This window comes from Oenanthe melanoleuca, chromosome 1, assembly GCF_029582105.1.
Source record: "Oenanthe melanoleuca isolate GR-GAL-2019-014 chromosome 1, OMel1.0, whole genome shotgun sequence".
NCBI classification, from domain to species: domain Eukaryota; kingdom Metazoa; phylum Chordata; class Aves; order Passeriformes; family Muscicapidae; genus Oenanthe; species Oenanthe melanoleuca.
This window is the reverse complement of record NC_079333.1, coordinates 106091179-106110661: the sequence shown is the minus strand read 5'-3', so window position 1 is coordinate 106110661 and position 19483 is coordinate 106091179. Positions and strand designations below refer to the sequence as shown.

Here is a 19483-nt window from a genome sequence, read left to right as displayed (position 1 = left end):
TTAATTCTTTGTAGACATCCTTTACTGGGTCATCTTTGTGCATTATTAGTTGTTATTAATAAAGTTCACTGCAGTAATATCTCAGGGCCTTGGGGAGTATCTTCCTTTTGTGTAGAGAGAACAGAACAGACCCCCAGACATTCCTAAGGCATCCACAATCTCACTTTTCCTACACTGCTTGGAACAATAAATAGATGATCCACAGCAGCTCTGAGGAATAGAAATGGTGATGGTATTCTTTGACTGGCTTTTATTTTTTTCCCTTGATGGTATTGATTTAAAACTTTTATAAAAATTAATTTATAAAAATTAATCTCAGGAGAGGGACAGAGCCTGAAGATTTTAGTTTTAGGGCTTGCAATTTGCAAGAGCAATTGCAAATTCTTGCTCTTCCTTTTGTTTTGGTTTTCGTTTTTTTTGTTTGTTTTTTTTTTTCTTTTCAGGGTGTTTTTGGTTGTGTTTTGGTTTCTTTGTTGTTTGGTTTTTTTAATTGGATTTTTTGAGTTTGTTTGTTTAGGGATTCTTTGCTGGGCTTTTTTTTTTTTTTTTTTTTTTGTTTTTGTTTTGTTTTGTTTTGTTTTGGTGGATTAATTTTCTTATTTGATGAAAAGGTTATTAGTTAGCACCTTCTAACTTCACCAACATGCTTTCAGGCATCATTAATTCATCTTATAATTGGCAATAAAATGTTCCATCTCATACTGTAGCCTGCTTAAAAATCAGTCATTGCTAACAACAAATGAAAACTCAGCATGTGGAAGTGTTGAAAAAGATGCTGAACCATGTGTAGGGAATTTTCTTAATCCTGATATTTTTGTGCACCTGTGAGGTAATTGGGGCATGTGAGCCCATGATTAAAGGCAGGTAGGAAAGTAACTCCAACCCTGTATTAGACCTAGGGATGAAATTAATCACTACACATGAGGAATAACCTCTATGTTAACAGATTTGAGATATACCTCCCTCAGCATAGAGAAGTAAAGAAAAAAATCCATGATTGGCAAAGGGTCACTCCTCTTAAATCTGAAGTGCAGCTTCTGTTTAGGTAACATTGCTACACAATTTTCTGTAGTTCTGTAGATTTTTTTTTTCATGGATGCAGCTCTCACAATAAGCAGGGAAGTGGAAAGCAGCCCTGGCTCGACCTGATCAGAAGAAAATAGGAAATATCACCTCCCTCTGTGCCCTGTCCTGACTCTGAAAAGGAGAAAGGAGGTCTAAAGAGGATCCTAAATCAAAAGTACTTCATTCAGCAGACTCTGGGGAAACTGTGACCCAAGTCACAATCTGAACTTTGTGGCTGATGCTTCCTGCTTGAATGGGCTACATTAAAACTTAAAACCAGTAAATGAGGTTGAATTGACAGAGGGGAAAAGACAATTCAGATATATACTGTGTTGCCTCAAACAATGGCAAAAAATCCAGTAGGAAACTATAGAAATCTGTATCAGTGCCTTTTGTTTTTTGGCAAAATACCAGATATTTGACAAAACTGTTTCCACTAACTGAAACAATTGCCGGTGAGGAGGCTGTATTTTATCATTTGAAATGCAGCCCCAGCTGCAAGAGTTCTATTACATTGTCTAGATCAATGTTTTATATTTATTCTTATCTTATAGGAGCATCAGATACTCATATCTTGGAAGGTGTCTCTTCAAGTGTTCAGTACTCACACAAGTGATAACACAGCATTGGAGTTAATTTCACAAGCTGTGAGTTCAGAGTATTATCATGGAAAGATCTGGGAGTTTATTTACATCAAATTGACCCATAACTTAGTTTGGCACTTGCACATATAAAATTTGTGATTTCTCCAGAGCTTTCTCTCCAAGATGTTCTACAATTCTTCCTCAGGCAATCAGTCATCTGATTATCCTACTCATTGCTGTTATAAACCCCTCACTCTAGAAATGTGTATATTGCATGGGTAGTTAGAGACAGAGCCCTTAGAAATAAATTTTAAGAATATATGCCAAAGAAATCCAAACTACTGGAAGATGAACAGCCCACAGGTTGCAGTCTTGTGAGCTGAAATGTCTGTAGGGACACTGGAACTTTTCCTCCTGTGGAACTGTGTAGTGGTTGAGGAAGTGTAATCAGGCAGAAAGAGATGTTTGCAGAGAACTGCAGTGACTCATTAGCATGGCAGCTATTTGGTTAACCAATTAAGGAATTATATTGATTTACACAGCAGGTTTTAGAAATGCATGTCAGTTTTATTGCAAATGCTTTTAATAACCAGTGTTATTAACCAGTGTCTCTAAATAGGTTTGGTCCAGGGAAATGGTTGCATTAGAAAACAGATTAATGAATGGATCCAATGGCTGATGTGGACAAAAAGGGATATATTTCCTAGGGAGTTATGTGGTCATGGACATCTATTTTGTAGACCCATATAAGCTACAATCCATTTAAAAGTAGTTAAAAATTTGTAATGATTTCCCAGTCTGTTGGAACTGAGCTCTTGCATTTCAGATGAAAAATACAGGGTTTTTTTTTTTTAAAACCTGTATTGGAATCTAAATGCAAACTGTATTGCTTTTTGCCTTCTCCTTGAAGAGGGTTTCAGCAATCCCATGTATTTTTTTGTGAGGGGGGAAGTGACTTGAGATCTACTGAAATCCACTTGGAGAAGAACATGGTAAGGGTTTGGACAGACCTTTGGTGAAAATCATTCTAAGAAATCAGACTAGTTGTGTTTAGTTTACAAGCAGCACTGATCATGAACCTGTTACAGAGATGGCAAGGGAAGCAGATGAAGTAGGAGAGTTTTATTAAATGATTGAATTTCCATAGAATTGACACTCAAGCCTTACTTTGCTCGAGCTAGATGGTTGCTGGCATTAACATATTCATTGAGTAGAGACCAGAAATAGTTGGTAACAAATAAATTGATGTGAAGGAAAATCTTGTTTTCTTGTCCTGATGATTGGAGATTTTGTAACTCTGAAACAAGGAGTTTGGAGTGATTGTAACACCATCAAATTGAAACAGCTTATTTCCTTAAAATGTTGTCCAGGTTTTGTTAAAATTTTTATGACTGAACATAACTCTCAGCTATTCTTTTCCAAAGAAGGAGAAAAAGGCTCTTGATGGTCCTATTATTAGAAGGATGATAATTTAACCTAGGAGGGAAGATGTAACGTGAGGAAAATTGTTGTTATAGGCAACTGTTACTCATTCCCAACGATTTCAGCTAAAGCAGATTTTTTGAGGGAGAACTTGTTCTAGAGGAGCTGATCAGCTGCCTCCTGGATTTTCTGGCTTGGCTGAAGACAGAGCCTCTGTAGCTCCTTTTGCTTAGATGTAGTGTGCAGGATTATAACATTTCCTTGCAGAGGTCTGGCCACACTTTTCCCACTAAAACCATGAGCAGTTCCTTCTCATTTCCTTTGCTCTTCTGAATCCCATTTAATCTCCACTCCAATTCTGAAGTTCTCAGGTGTAAATTTCAGTGCTCACTGGCTAATGAATGTCCCTAAGCAAATGTTAAAACTAAATTAATAGTTTTAACTAGCACTGTATTTTTACTCCATAGCTCTGCCTGTTTTTGTCTCTGATGTCCACTGGGGAATGTTGCAGAGCTTTGACAGAAGTTGAAGGTATTAAAATAATCTCATTGCTCTGTGCTGATGTTCAGTGTACATAGCAAATTGAAGCAAGAGGACTCCCTGAAATCTGGATAACTTTCCAGCTGCTTGTACTACATTTTGCATAGTTCATAAGGGCTGTTTAACACAGATTTCTCATTAGCACAATATTCATGCATGTTAAATGTTTTATAGGGTATTTTTTTTGCTGCTATTATGGGCAATAGATGGTTTTCCTATAAGAAAATTGGTTCTTGATAAATGGGTTTATGAAATGATTTTAACTCCTTATCACTACTCATAAACATCATATGCTACCCTAACTCTGTCTTTAATTGTTTGCCTTCATCTGTGAACATCAAAGAGCCCAGACTGTTACTCTTTCTCAAGCAGCTGTTGGCTTTATTATGCCAAATTCTGGTTTCTGTAGAGTAGATTGAAGTAATTTTTTGATTATAAATGGATAAAAATTTGCTTCGTCACCTCACTGACTCTTAGAAGGGGTTTTGCATGTAGAGAAAAAAACCCAAACTTTCCTCAGAAGTAGTTTCTACAAACTCCCTTGACACAAAATGAAAGATCTCTGTGCCCACCATTCAGATTTCCCTAGACAATAAACAAGGGTGTAGTCCAGCCTGGAAAGTTTAAGATTATGACCTGCATGTTCTTAGAGCTGTAATCACATTTGACAGCAGCTTAAACAAGGAGCTAGACCAGAAAAATACTGGAGCAGAAAGAGCTTTTAGCTGATGTGGTCTCAGATGGACAGGGCAGGACATGGTGTGGCAGATCAGACCTGCAGACACAGGATGGTTCTTAGTAAGTTCTGGTGGAAGGAAAGGGAGAGATGATTTAGCAGCACATAAAATAAATGGATGGTGCATTGAGATGTATCTGTAGGAGTACTGAGTCACAGCTCATCATCTGGAAAACTGGAAATTTTCAGTACTACAGCAACCCATTAGTTGCTGTATATATTTTAGGAATGAGGGGACAGTGATAAGTAATGCTTTCTGGAGCGTAGTATGAGAGAACTGGGTTTTATCTTCTGGGTGTTTCCATCCTATAAGTTTTCCTGTCAGATTTGGGACAAAAATATTTCACTTGGCTTTCAGTTTGTCTCTGAATCATTGTTACAATGGAATTTATTCTTCCAAGCCTGAATTGCTGAAGAAAATAAGGCAGAGCTGTTTGGGAGGTGGGTGGTATAGAGGAGAGGAGGTGAAAGAAAGGGTCTGTGCATGACTGATCCAATTTTCTTCATCTCACACACTCAAGGCAAGTATGATGGTGTCTGATTAATAGTCATTAATCAGACAGTGACCAAATGCTTATTTTCTTGGTTTGAAAATCAGAATTGAGACAGCATTTCTCCTGTGATGGGCTAGATTTAATAGCAGTGTTGTGTAAGACACGAAAGGAACAATGATTTCTTTTGCAGAGGGAACAGTCTGTGCACTGGCCATGCTTCAGTGGAAAAGACAAGAACTTTCTGCTGGCATTTAATACACTTGTAACAGTTATAGGAAAGACACCTGTTGACAAAACATTATGTTTGTGAAGGGCTTAGTGGAAAATGAATTCTTCTGCACTGGAGGCATGTCAATGTGGTTTCTATTGCTCAGGTACTGTTTGAAGAGTCCTTGAAGTCATGGGCAGACTTTCATGAATATTCATGATATTCATGAAATTTCATGATATTCACCAGCTGGAAACTCTTGGTATACTGATAGTTGCATTTAATCAAAATTTAGGTGAGCAGGCAAAATTTAGAAGCTTAACAATTTTGTCATGTACCATAATCTCAAATAGAAAGAGGATAAACATACCATCTAGAGATAAAATAAAATTTATTTCTTATCAGCTGTAAAAGCTTGTATGTTTAACAAATGCCTTTTTAAGCAGAGCTATGGCACAACAATTTCCAATGTTCACATTGTTTTCTGAATTATTGCACCAGTGCCTGTGTGACTAGATTGTTAGGTTTTGAAGGGAAAGACCAGGAATGTTTTCTTGGATGCAGTAGATTAAAAAACCAATTTCTACATGCCTGTATCAATTCTTATCCTCATCTTTATTGGGTTAATTTCTACTTTATTTAGTGTAAGCTTTGTTTTATTTCAGTATTTTTACATTAGGAATGTAATATATATACTTGCTGTATATTGCTGTTTATTATATAATAATTATTAATATAATTGCTGTTTATTAATCTAGTGGAATTAAATTGCACAAACTTTTCTCAGATAAGTACACGTCTACGTTGCTATCAAAATATGTGTGTTATATTTGCTGCTTTTACAGATTTCTGGTTTACTACTCATTAAATATTCAGGTAGTCTGGCGTCTCACTTATGAGATGTAAGAAGAGGAACTGAAAATAGCATTAATTCTGCAGAAGACTAGATGAAGAAAAGCAATTTTATTTTTATAGCTTACTTCTTATGATTAGACTACAGCGTGATATCACAGTTTGTAACATGACTGTATGGACTTCTAGCTTACCTTGAAATGGTTGGGTCCCAAAATATTATGATTAGAGTAAACCATTTGGGGAAAGGTAAAGATTGCCTTAAACAAAGTGGAATCTATTGCTGTGGGAAGAATGAACGCAGTATATTTTCATTACACAAATTTGAACATGGTATCGGTTGCTGTGACGCTGCATCAATGCACCCAACTCCTCCCAAAGCTCCCTTACTGGGTTGTGCCAGGGCAGACTTTCAATGTCAACATCACCCATCTGAACAAAAAGATACAAACTCAGGGATTTAAATACATCATGTGTTTCCAAGATGCAAATACATCAGGCAGAAGACAGAGAATGCGAGAAGTGTTCGTAAGGATGTTCTTCCCATCAGTGTGAGTTCAGGCAGCATGTGCACAACCCCAAGTTCAGCTGCAGTTTTAGTTACACCACAGACATTTTCCTGACACTTTCCTGCATTTACCTGCTGCTTTTCTCGAATTTTTTAAGCATCGCCACCCAAATTTTTAAGAGCCGACCGCCTCCCGCTAGGTTATCTCTTCAACGCCAGCTGTCAGAGACCCATCAACAACTGGGCTTCCAGCACGTTCCTGAACACGTAAATTACTCGTAGCGGCCAAGACTCCGCGTTTGCTGGGGCGGCAGAGCGGGGAGGCACTCGGAGCTCCTCCAGCGCCTCCCGCCGCGGGGGCGGCGAGCACCGCGGGCTGCGGGCGCAGGTGGGACGCGCCCCGCTGGAGCAGCGCGGCCACCGCTGAAGGGAGCGTCACCGCCGCCTCCTCCCTTCCTCCCTCCGCAGCGCTCCGGGAGCCGCAGAGCCCCGCGCTGGCGGAGCCGCTGCGGGAGCGCGGAGCGCGGAGCGGGGCCGGAGCGGGGGCGGCTCCGGCGGGGCCGGGCGCGGACAGGTGGGTGGCGGGCGGCGCGGCGGGGGCGGGCCGGCCCCGGGCAGGCGGCGGCGCGGATGCCGAGCCCCCCGCACGGCAGCGGCGGCGGCGGCAGCGGGAGCACCGGCCCCGCGATAAAAAGGGAAGGGGCCGGAGGTGCGCGCTGCGGGTCCGCCGTGCGGCAGAACGTGCCTGGAAGGGCTGGAGGCTGGCTAAGGGAGCTAAGGGAGGCTGTGCCCGGCGATGAGCCGCCTCCCTCGCTCGGTGCCGCCCGCTCTCTCTCCCTCCCTCCCTCCCGCAGGAATCCCGCTGGCGCGGTGGCGCCCGGGACGCGCGGCTCCCCCCGGGCTGTGCAGCAGCGGCGGCGCTGGGCGATCGGGAGCCGCACTGGCGAGCAGGAGCGGGGCTGGGCGAGCAGGAGCGGGGCTGGGCGAGCGGAGCCGCCGCCTCTCGCTGCGGCACCGGCCCGGCCGGCGCAGGTGGGTGGGCAGCGCCCGCTCCCCCGCGGCTGCAGCCGTGACCCCGCGGCCCGGCTCCGTCCGGAGCGCGGCTGGGTGAGTGAGTGCGAGCGCTCCGCGGGCTCGGGGCTGCGGCGGGGCGGTGCCCGGCGCACCTGAGCGGCCGCAGCCGCGCTGGGATGGGATGGGATGCGGTGGGATGCGGTGGGATGGGATGGTGGCCGCGTCCCTTGGGGCTCCGTGCCCCGGCGAGCCTCTCCCGTCCGGGAGCAGCCGGCGCTGGTGGGAAGGCGAGAGGGTTACCTGGACGTGTGCGTGCTTCGGGACGTGGGGGAGCCTCGCTGGTGCTTGTAATTTTATTTCTTTATTATGTCACCTTCGAGTTGCCTTTTTTTGTTTTGTTTTTTTGCTTTATTTTTTTTTTTTTTTAAGACCGACTTGTTCTTGGAAATCGCGTTTGATTTCGGTTTCCGTAGCCGTGTGAGGTTTCTGGTGTCGCTGCCGTAGGGCAGCGCAGGGTGCGGGCGCCCCGAGCCTCCCGCGCTGCGGGGACCCGAGTTTGCTCCTGCCCGCTCCTGACTCCGGAGCGTTTTTCCAGGGAGCGTTCGGGCTCCCGCTTCCAGGGATGGTGAGCAGTCCTTAACTGGAAGAAAGGAGAAGGCATGTGCACGCAAAAGCCGGGTTTCCCCCCAGAGCTTGTACTCCGAAACTTCGCTATTCGGTGAAACCCGTGTTCTGAGCACCAGGAAGCTTTGGCTTTTCCAGGAAGGCGTGAATTCTCTGGGTTTTTTTCACATTTTCAGGGAAGGATTAACGTGAGGGCTCCGGGTACCGTGTTTAGGTATTGTTTTTTTGTAAATGGTTAAATTGGCAGGATCTGTGGTATATTGCTCAAAGTGCAGTAAGCCTGGAATAAATGAAATTGCTTTCATTGTATGAAAAAGTTCAAGATCACTGCTAATTCCATGAGATAATCTTTCAAATACCAGCAGTTTAGATTTGAATGCATTTCCTTATAACCTATATAAGGTAACTTAAGCTGAACAGGGATGTTATGCTTCTGTAAAACTATGTTCATTTTTCAGATGGTAGAACAAATCCAATTAGGGTTTTTTTGTATTTACCAAGTAATTAGATGCAGATGTTTTTGCATTGCCACTTCAGAAGTCACCTTGCTCTATCAAGGTTATGACATGTCCACCAAGCAAAGAGGATAAAATAAAAAACTGCAAAGAGTCTGAGAGTTTTAAATGTCCTCTTGGTTTAAAATGAGTTGGGATGTTTTTGGAGGTGTTTTTTTTTTTTTTTTTCCCTCAAATGTATCAAAGAGAAAAATGTAAATAACTTGGTTTGAATATCTAAATGCACCTTTTGCAAAAAGGGATGCTTTAGAATGTTTGTCTAGAAAAACAAGTGAGCTGAAACATTGTGCTAATAGGATTTGCAGCATAAAATATGGCTAATTTCTCTTCTATGACTACAGGTGGCAGTGTAGAAGCCAAGAACAAAAATTGGCAGAAATTGTGTTCTGTGTACAAGAACATGAAGAGTGTACTCATGACTAAGCACAGGAACCTGGAAAACTACAGGTATGTGAAGTGATTCATACAGCTGCCTATGGTGCTCCTGGTATTTACTGTATTCTGATATTCCTGGCTCAATAAGTATTTTTGGACCAATTATCACTTAATGTGTTCACAGTAAGAGCCTAATCAAAATGTCATGGAAAAATCTATATTTGACTACTAAGAGGAGGAAAAATACTTTGAAGGCAGTATGCAAGGAGAGGTGGGATTTTCCTGCTTCTTATGGTTTATTGTAACTATTGAGAATTGGAACACTAAGTAGCCTAAAGATGAATTTTTTTTTTTTTTAATCCCTTTAAATAAATAGATTTTATATTGATAAACCTAGCAGCAATTATGGGCCAGAATATCCTTGAAAAGGAGAAACTTTAGATGCAAGAGACAAGTTTGCATGTCTGGATGTTTTTTGGATGTCTTATCAATAATGTTTTTTAATGAGCACTGAAGGATTGAAAGTGTGAGGAAAATTGCAGAATTAAGAAGATGTAATTAAAGAATTACATGTCACTTCAAATAAGTGTCCAGTGAGGATATATATACCTTGTTAAGAGTTAAGTCTTGTAAAATTAAAAAAAAAAAAATGCAATAAAGTTTTCAATGAAGAAATAAAAGTAAAAATAAGCAGTGTGTAATAAGAGCTCAAGATAAGGTGTCCTATTTCAAAGCACAGGAAAATACTAGATTATTTTAATAATTATTTGTTCATTAATAGAATTAGAATAAGGCAAAGCTTTTCTTGCATATTTACCTTGGTGTGCACAGCCTGTGGAAATTAGTCCCTGGGTCTGCATTCCAGGATTCCTAGGAAACCATGGAGGATGAGACAAACTCAGAGCTGGGACTTGAGGATTTTTTAGGACTCATGAGTGGGAAGTTATCCTGGTAAGAAGTGTCAAAGTGGAATTGTCACTGTGATCATGGATATATTTAGAGTCTTGCACTTCCTTTTCTGGTCTAGGGGAGCAGTTTGTCTAAACCTTTCAGCTGCTCCTGAGAGAATGTGGTTCTACTGCAAATGCCCAGGGATGACCAGGTCAGCTTGTGTCAGCCCCTCTGCAGGGGCTGGCCTTGGGCACAGTTTGGGTTATGCCCAGCTGTAAAGGAAGGTGCAGAGAGAATTATTTATTTTCCTGTTAAAGTGGGCCAAGACTGTGCACCCCATAGGTATGACCAACCAGCTGCCACCACCAAACTGTTAAATTATAGTGACTTGAGGTTATGGAATCCAAGTAGAAAAGATTAATTATTCCCACCCTGTTCTTAGAGTACCAACCAGGAAACCATAGTTCAGGCATGGCTTTGTGGGCACTCAAACCCTGAAATTGTAAGGTCTCTGATGGGGAATAATAAGACCCTGATCTCTGGTTTTGGGTGCATCATAGTGCATTCAAAATACTGTGTGCCTTGGATAGAATACCCTGGAAAGCTTTCAAAGTTCAATTACAAATGAAAAGGTGGCTAAATCTAGGTCTTCAGGCTGGTGTGCAGCAGAGAACTCTCCTTAGCCTCTGGCTGTCATGTTTTTTGTGTCACCTGTTACTTCTGAGTGAGCATCAGATCAGTAGGTCTTTTATTATTATATGTTATTGGGCAACAGGGTTTAAATATCCATCAAAAACTTACATTAATATCCCAGATAAAGTCAGTTGAACTGTTTATGTAGTGCAGGTCAGCATATGCTTATGGCTTTGTTGAACATTGCTGAGTTCATTAGCTTGTGCTAACACGTTTAGAAGAGAGAATGAAAATGTCATTTGTCACTGGCACAAAATTTTAATGGGGTCTTCCATTACATCAAGTGCTGAAAATATTTTAAAAAATGGTAACTAAGCAGTGTGATGCTCAAGAGTTCAATTTACAGACACTTCTCTGTGCTAATTATGAAGTATTGACATAAATGAATGAAACCACTTGTTAAAGTGCCTTTTTCAGTGTATGGCAGTTATGTGTTCACAAGATGATTCATAACATTCAGCAATTTGTGATGAATTTCCCTGCCATTACAGCAGATTACTAAGTATCTGATGTATTTGCACTACACTGGGTTACTTCAAATTAGATTTGATGGTGGAAAGCAAACTAGAACCATTTGCTATCAACTCAGAAATCAGGCCTGTTTTGTGAATCAGTATTGAATTTCTCTGTACTGTATGGTACAATTTATCCCTTACAATAAAATGCAAATGTTTAAGCATCTTGCCTATAAATACAGCAGTGACAGTATGTGTGTGGAAGCTCTCAAGAGTTTTTGTGTCGAAAGCTGTGCACATCAGAGCCAATAAAATGCAGCAGACTTGGTGTAATTGAAAGTAGAATTCACAGTAAGAAATCTAAATTTGGAATCTAAATGGGTGAGGTCCCACTTTGAATCAGCAATTCTTAGTTATGTAGAATACTTCTGGATTTGGGGAAGGTGTAAATACAGCTCCCCTCAACTATGCAGAAGAGGCTGCATCTTAAAAACTAGTTCTGTGCTTCTGTTTTGAACTAAAAGTTGTGGCTGGTTGTGTGTTGTGTTGTCTTAGGGAAGCAGTGTTTAAGGGCTTGCACAATCAGTCCTTTCATGCTATCATAAAAGTGGCTGTGATCTGTTAGATTATAAAGCATGATTGCCCAGCAGTTATGGGAAATGTCTGTTAATGATACAACTGTTGCACAAGAAAAATTAAACTTTCTTACTCCTCATTACTTTCATAAATTGTCTTGAAAATGGTTTGTGGGAACCTGAAGGATGGGTTAAAGGTGTTGAATGGAAGGCAGATGTTATTAACATTTCACAAAATAAATAAACACTTGAAACTTTCACAAGCACCAACCAGTCCAGTATTAAAGATGGATTTTTAGAAAACCACTAGAATAGGTTTAGATTTTTTAGAAAACCATTGTCTTCCAGAAGGATGAGGAAAATCTGGAGGGAGAGATACAAAGTGAAAATTTTCAATGGAATACAATGAGAGTAAGCCTATAAAACACAAGGAGTGTGTCTGAGGCCATTTAGCCCTTGGTTTATCAGACTAGAGGCTGATACCAGACCTCCAGTTAGGAAAAAAAAAACAAAAAACCAACAAAAACATTTACTTGCCTTCAACAATGCAGCTGTTAAACCAGAGAGATAGTTATGACACTGCAAGATGCTAATTGCAGATTAATGCAACTGAACTCTTGTGAAAGTCACAGCATGCAAAGTGTAAGGACACTCCTCTCAATTAGCAAACCTGTAAAGCAAACCTCCAGGCAGCTGTTCCCACCTCTGTCTCCACTGCCACTGGGACATCAATCCTGCAAAGGAGAAATGACCCTGAAATTAGGTCAAAAATAATCTAATCCTGTCAGATGATCACCAAGCATCCTTTTGCTCTAAGAATTCCATTGCATGGTGCTGGCTCTGGGTGATGGAGAGACATCTCCTGCTGTGGAGTGTAACCTGTGCTGGAAGGGAGTGTTTGGTAACCTGGCTCACAGCAAAGGGAGTCTGGGCTGTCTCTCCATGGTGGGGAAGTGCTGGTGACATAAAGGCCACCAAAAGAGTGCTGGAAGCAACATGTAGTAATGCTGAAAAATCTGAGCCACACTGACATGTCTAAACAAATCTAAGCTGTAATCTGTATTGTATGCACCAGCCAAACTACATTTAACTGTTTTTCTCCATGTTTTACTGCCTAGTTGTTTTTTGAGTATTTTGCCATTTCTTCACACACTTAGTTGTTTTTCTGTATATTTCTTATGTTTATAACAAGTGCACAAGATAAGCCATTGTTGTGTTTTTCTGCAACTTGTTGAAACCCTTCAAAGCCACTGAAACATAAATTGTGCTAAATCAAGGAAAAAACCCCTGAAAAACAAAATACCAAAGTTAAAAAACCCAAAATAAAAGTGAGCAGCAAATTCTAAACAGCAACTGATCATCATGCCTAAAAAACTCATATAAAGCACATAAGCAGCATAAAAACACCAATCAAAAAATGCATAATCATGTAAACAATAGTCTTAAAATGTATCATTAAAGTTAAAAAGTAAACAATAAATCAGCTTCTACATAATCACATTAATTTCCTGTTCAAAACTCCTCTTTCTCCTGCAGCAGTTGTGAGTTGCTGGATAAAAGGTTGAGAATAAAGAACTTGCAGCATCAGTCTGCAGTGCATTCCCAATGTTCTGCATGAGGGCAAGCAGGGAAGGCACACAGGTCAAGGTGACACTGTCTGTGCCTGAGGTCTGTGAGGCAGAAGTGGATTTTTCTATAGAAAAGTGAAGGAGTGCTGGAAAAATTAGGTCCTATTTATACAGGAGCACAGAAGGACAGGCAGGCAGACCAAAATGGGAGTGTTTCTATGCAAATGTTGGAAGAGTGGAATATAAAATGGAGGGGTTGATGGCTTAGTTCTGCAGTGAGTTATTGACAGTCCACATCTGCCATAGAGAAGGTATCAAGCAGGATTAGGGTTCCTATGGACAGCCTGGTAAGAGGAACTGTCGAGAGAATAAAATGCTTGTAGCCATTGTGGAGAGACTCAGAAAAAAAAATTCATATTCTCTAAAAACTGCTTCTCTGACTCTTTAAAAAAGTTTTGAGGAATATTTAGCATGGTTGAGCAAGATGTAAGGAACAGAAAGATACTCTGCAAAAACATGTCCAGAAATTTAACAAAGGTGAAATTCATGCAAAATAAACATGAAATATATGGCAAAACAAGTTAAAGCCTGATATGTGATAAAAGGCAGAGAAGCTTGTCACAATTTCTTTCAAAACAATCAGAAATGGGATGGCCATTGGTCCAACTAAGATCTAAAAGAGCTCAAAGAATATTGCACCTGTAGCTAAAGGCATGTGAGACAGCAATGTTCACAGTAGCAGTGAAGCTGAGGGTGCAGAGGTGATGCCAGTTTTTAAAAAGGTTTCCAGAAAGCCTATGGGGAAGAACAGGACAAGTCTGACTGGCATTCATACCAGCCAGTTTTCTGGTAAATACAATGGGGAAGAAAACCTAGAGCATGCATGGACAATTTGGTGCACCAGGAAGGAGTCAGAACAATCTCACAGGTCTGGTGGAGTTCTTTGAAGCACAGTTGAGGCTGTGAGTAAGTGTGATTTAGCTGATGCAGTACCCTGGGGTTTCAGGGAGTCTTGTGAAAGCGACTCGCCAAAGGTGCTGAGCAAAATGAAACTGCTCTGACATAAGAGGAATTTTTTTGTCCTAGACTGATGGCCAGAAAGATGAATAAATGTCCTGTTTAACAGGAGGATGGAGGTCACCAGCAGAGTTACTCATGGATCTGTGCTGTTTAACACCAGTGTGCATTGGTGATCTGAAAGGGAGAGTGCAGAATGATTCTGAGTTAATGAGAGTGGCATAAATGAAAGCCAATTATGAAGAACCCAGGAGGGAGCTTGTGATGCTTAGTAACTGGGGTTGAGGCTTGCTGCTGGTGCTATGAAGTAATGCATGTGGAGGAGAACAATCCTGCCATTATTTGGATTATTACCAGGGAAGGAAGTAATGTTGTAGAGAGTTAATCATGCCAAATCCAGGCATTGATCAAGTGTTTGGGTTTGGTAAAAAAAAAAAAAAAAATTAGGGAAAAATGCCTCAGAGCAGAAGTCTGCTATGCCAGTTTGTAAACTGCTTTTGTCTTGACCTCTGGGTGCTGTTCTGATCCCTGAATTTAAAGGAAGAATAAGGGGGGAAAAAGGGAAAGATAACAGAAATGGGTGGCAGTGATGATAAAGAGCAATTAAATAGATTGAGAATCTTGAGCCTGGCAAAGTAACAGCTAAAGATGAAAACGATAGAAATCTATATAGAAGTGTAATGGAAAAAAATGAACAGGGAGTGTTCATTAAGTGTCTCTTGTAGTACAAGACCCAGAGGGGATCAAATAAAATTATCAAGTGACAGATTCAGAGCAAGCAAGAGGTGGTATTTTTTACAGTGCATAGTTTAGCTGTGAGCCACTGCACACACTGCAGGATTATCTGGGTGTGGACTGTCAGTGCAAAAGCATCAGCTCTTGCTTAGAAGAACACAGAGCTCAGTCCCTGAAGGCTGCAGAGGGATCCCAAAGTGTGTCCCTGCAAGCTTTTCCTGTCCTGGTGCTCTTCCCAAACCTCTGCTCTCAGTCTTTGCTAAAGACACAATATGAGGATAGATGTATCTTTGGCCTGACTGAATGTGGTTATTAATATGTAAAAGGAAGAAAAATTGCAGTCCTGAACAGAAAATGCTGACCAAATGCCACTCCAGATGCATAACTGGAATATTGGGGAGGAAAACATGTTGATAAGGACAGATTTATTTTTCCTTGGGCATGATAACTTCCCAAAGCAAAAAAATAAGTTGTTTTCTTTGAAGAATGTACTGGTCTTTACCACATTTTAGTGCTGTGGTTTAGTTGGTATGTTTGGCCAAAGGTTGGACTCTGATCTTGAAGGTCTTTTTCAGCCTTTATAAATGTGTGATATGTGGAGTTTAATGCCTATACAAAGGAGTTAAGATTCTTTTCTGAAGTATCAGTATTCAGCTTTACTTCTGTCCTTGTTCAAAGTTGGACACTTGTTATCCCTTGCAGTTTATCTTCAGAGGGACTGAATTAAAAAACTGTATGCAAAAATAAACTGGAGAATTTTGGTTCAGGATAAAGTGCTTATTGATATCATAAAATGAAAAATGCAGGTTTTGAACATGGAAGATGAAATCTCTTTTCCTAGAAATATGGTGATGTTACACCTGGGCTTGTTCCTTACCCAGATGTAGAAGGACTAAAGCTATGTTAGATTGGAGCTGAATAAGAACTTGGAGAGAATAGATTCAGGATAAACAACTTGACCATTAGACATGAGAATGGCATTTAAATATTAAAAGTGTTTAGAAGTTATGAAACCATGACTTCCAACCCAGACATAAGTGAAATCAAAGAAGAGTCTGACAGTGGTAAATCTTGGTGTGAACTCAGCCAACCACGAGGCACAGAACCAGCACAAACCCTGCACCTACAAGGAGTCGACCATGGGAGAATAGATGGGGAAGGAACACAACCCAGGAATATTTGTCTCCTTGTGTTCCTGGGCTTGGCACCATAAATCAGCTTCCCCAGTGGGTGATAAGGAGAACCCCAAGCTGGTTCTGCTCTGCAGTACCTGCTGGAGGAGGTTTTCTCTCTCCACACTGGCAGGGAAAACAAAGCAGAGTGGGCTCCCTAAGTCAGAGCTGCCCTTTGAATATACCCATTCTATATGTGACTGTCACATCTGATTTTTCTAGAAGTTTTAGTAGGTCACTTTTTTCCCCCAGTGGTACTAAGATAAAAATACATGAAAAGACAATACCAGCTAAACCCATTTTAAGTGTTTCATGGAGAAGTGTCTGTTTCCTACTAAAGTTCAGATTGTCCCACAAAGTTTTCCATAGTTGCCTGTTGAGAGCCATATTAGAAAACAAGAATAGATTATTCTTCTGTTTAAAGAAAATAAAAAAGTAAAATCAGAGATTTTTTCTGAAATAGCAGAAAGATTATATGGAGTTTTTGTAAATTACAAAATTTAGGCAATAGAGCCTGTTTGAAGGAAGGGGTAAATTATTTACCCCACCTAAGACACACTTCTCACAGGAATGGGAGAAGAATCATCCTGTGATTAGCTCAGTTATTTTGATGATTCCCTTGAGTGGTCTTCAGTTTTCCTGTTTATTCAACAATAGCAAAAACAGACTTAGAGCAATTTCTTGATTGTAATTTTCTATAATGGAATGTTATGCTAAAAGGAAGAAAAAGCATAGGAAAAATCTTGGTTTTCTCTTTTTCTGGTAAGTAATGCAGTGAGGTAATGAAGCTGAACCACTGGCAGACAGACACTAAAGGAGATTTGGGTCAGCACAGATAACAGTAAGGTTTGATTTTTATCTAAAAATAATTTGTTACCAGGCACTGTGGAACTGAACTTCACTAGACACATAGACCTTCTTATCTATTTAAAATCATACTTTAAACTGCAGTGTGTGGTCTTAAGTAGCTAAAGGGATGCACCAGCCATAGCATATTTCTCCAGCAGTTATTTATTCCAGTGATATCTTAGAAAGTGGACACTGCTGTATGCTTTAATTTTTCTTTTTAGTATTTTAATTTAAAAAGTGTTTTTCTTTTTAATTGACTTATTTGGAAACTCTTCCAGTTACATTTTTCTAATACAAGATCCTCTGAGAAAACAGGTTGGATATTTCAGTATTATAAAGTTTGTGCCTACATACAAGTGTATTTGATAACAAAAAGGAAAATTTAAAAAAAGGTATTTTTCCTTTTTTTGAGGGGAGTGTACTGTAATTCTCTGATGCATTACAAAAAGTTTGTTGTACTTATTAAATTTTATCTGGGTGGTTCTTAGTGTTCCTGATAATTGAGGTGGTTCTGCACTATATAATGAAAATAATAATAATTCCAAAGTCATAATCAAAGTCATGTGCTGCTTTTGATTCAGATTTCAGTTGTATGCAGTCTGTGTTGCTCACAAAGAAAGTTGTAAACTCTTCAATTTCCTTTTTCAGCTTTTAGATATGCCTTCTTTTCTCATTTTGTTTCTCTGTTTGTTTTTTTTTCTTTGCTTCACAGTAGTTTTACATTTAATCATCAAATTTATAGGCAGAGGGTTTTTTTAAAATTTTGATCCATCTTGGTGCTTCCTGACACAAGTAAACATAATGTCCATGGTTGCTTTACCCCATGCACAAATAATTTCTAATTGGAATGGATATTTAACAGCATATCAAACACATAGACATAGCAGTGCTACCTGCATTGACCCAGATTAGTTTTTTATGAAGTTTAAAGGAGTTTTGTTTTGCCTGTTCAGGCAGAGCAAGCTGCCCTAAGTGGCAGTGTGCTGTGTCAGCTTGAGAGGGTTATTCAATTTAATATATTTTTCTCATCAGATAAACATTCATATGATCCTTTACAGAGACCAACCAAGTAATGACAGTTTCTTAAACTCTGTTTTCTCAAATGCTTTCCCATGTTAAATTTTTCAATCTGTAAAGTGTAAGATTTTGTTGACTGTGGTGAAGATGTTTTTGAGCAGGGGGGTTTGTAGGATGGTTTGTTGGATTTCAGGGAACTCCAGCATGCAGACACAGCAGCTGCTCTGGGGCAATGTTCCCTCACCCTTCTTCATCAATCCTGTGCTTCTGAATTTTAATTCCCAAAGAAAAGGAAGGTCAGGGGGCCCTTAATGCTTCCTGCAGTCCCCTGAAAGGAGGTTGCAGCCAGGTGGGGTTGGTCTCTTCTCCCAGGTAGCAGTGACAGGAAAGAGGGAATGGCCTCAATGGCACCAAGGGAGGTTTAGACTGGATATTGGGAAAAACATGTCATGGAAAGAGTGGTCAGACATTGGGGGAGTCGCTGTCCCTGGAGATAAATATCATATTTGGCATATTTGAGTGGTGGATTGGCAGTGCTGGGTTAGGGGTTGTACTTGGTGGCCTTAAAGGTATTTTCCAGCTTAAACAATTCTATGATTATGTGAATTTCTTGCAAAAATTATCTAGTGAATCTTTTATTTAACAAAGTCTGTGAAAACAAACATTTCCCCCCCACCTGCTCCTCTGTAAACAGACCTAGAAATCTCAGCCTGAAATAGAATTGCTTTGTATTTCTGAAGCTGGGGAATGGAGGAGAGTAGAAGCAGTGCTTGTAATGACTTTTGAAACCTTCAGAAGGTAGCAATCCTTCCACAAAGTCTGCTGTAGCTCCTTTGATTCAGCAAAACTTAGAAAAGTCACAAGAATTTGAGGCCAAGCAGGTTACTTAATTTAATGGATTGCTGATTTATGACTGGTTCAACAATTACCTTAGGTTTTATTTCATTTTAATGATTCAAGTTAGAAGAAAGTTTTGTCCCACAGAAATTTCCTTGTGTTTCACTTCTCATTAATTAATGTCTGGGAACATAGTGAGGAGCTGATCAAACCTAGGGGTGATATAAAGCTGGGAAGAAGGAAAATTCTTAGCTTGTTAGAATTAAATCAAACTTAGCTGTGAGGTTTTTGGGGAGTAGTATGGTGTAAAAAAATGAAGTTTTAGAAAAATATATAGCTGTTCTAAAAAGCACAGACATAAAGTAACTTGGTGAGCAATGGCACTCAGGCAAGAATTTTGTAATTAGCAGTAAGAGTAGAAATTGTTCAGTGGAAAAGAAGAATGTGTGCTAGATCTCATGTCCATCAGGCCCTTTACATTTGATGCAGTCAGAGGTTAGGATAAAAAAATTTCAAAATGTTTAGGGAATAAAGAACCGAACAACAAGGTCAGGAAAAGATGTAATGGCCGAATAACTAAACAGGTATTATTAAAAATTATTATTATTAATTTAAAAATCATTTTTTCAAATGCCTTGATTCCAGTTTTACATCTGAATTTTGGCTGCTACCTACTTGCTGAGGATTATTTTCCTATTATTCCTCAGTGGTCATGTGTTCAAAATATGTCCATCTAA

At 40.1% G+C, this 19483-nt stretch overlaps 1 long non-coding RNA gene across 1 annotated transcript in view; it reads left to right on the top strand.

The window, feature by feature from the left end:
- The first annotated feature begins 7369 nt into the window (after positions 1 to 7369).
- The window catches only part of LOC130257405 (uncharacterized), a 114734-nt gene continuing 102620 nt past the window's right edge, over positions 7370 to 19483 (top strand). Inside the window, exons 1-2 of the long non-coding RNA XR_008841323.1 lie at positions 7370 to 7516; positions 8904 to 9009. This is a non-coding gene — a long non-coding RNA (uncharacterized LOC130257405). The remainder of the gene's footprint in view (positions 7517 to 8903; positions 9010 to 19483) is intronic.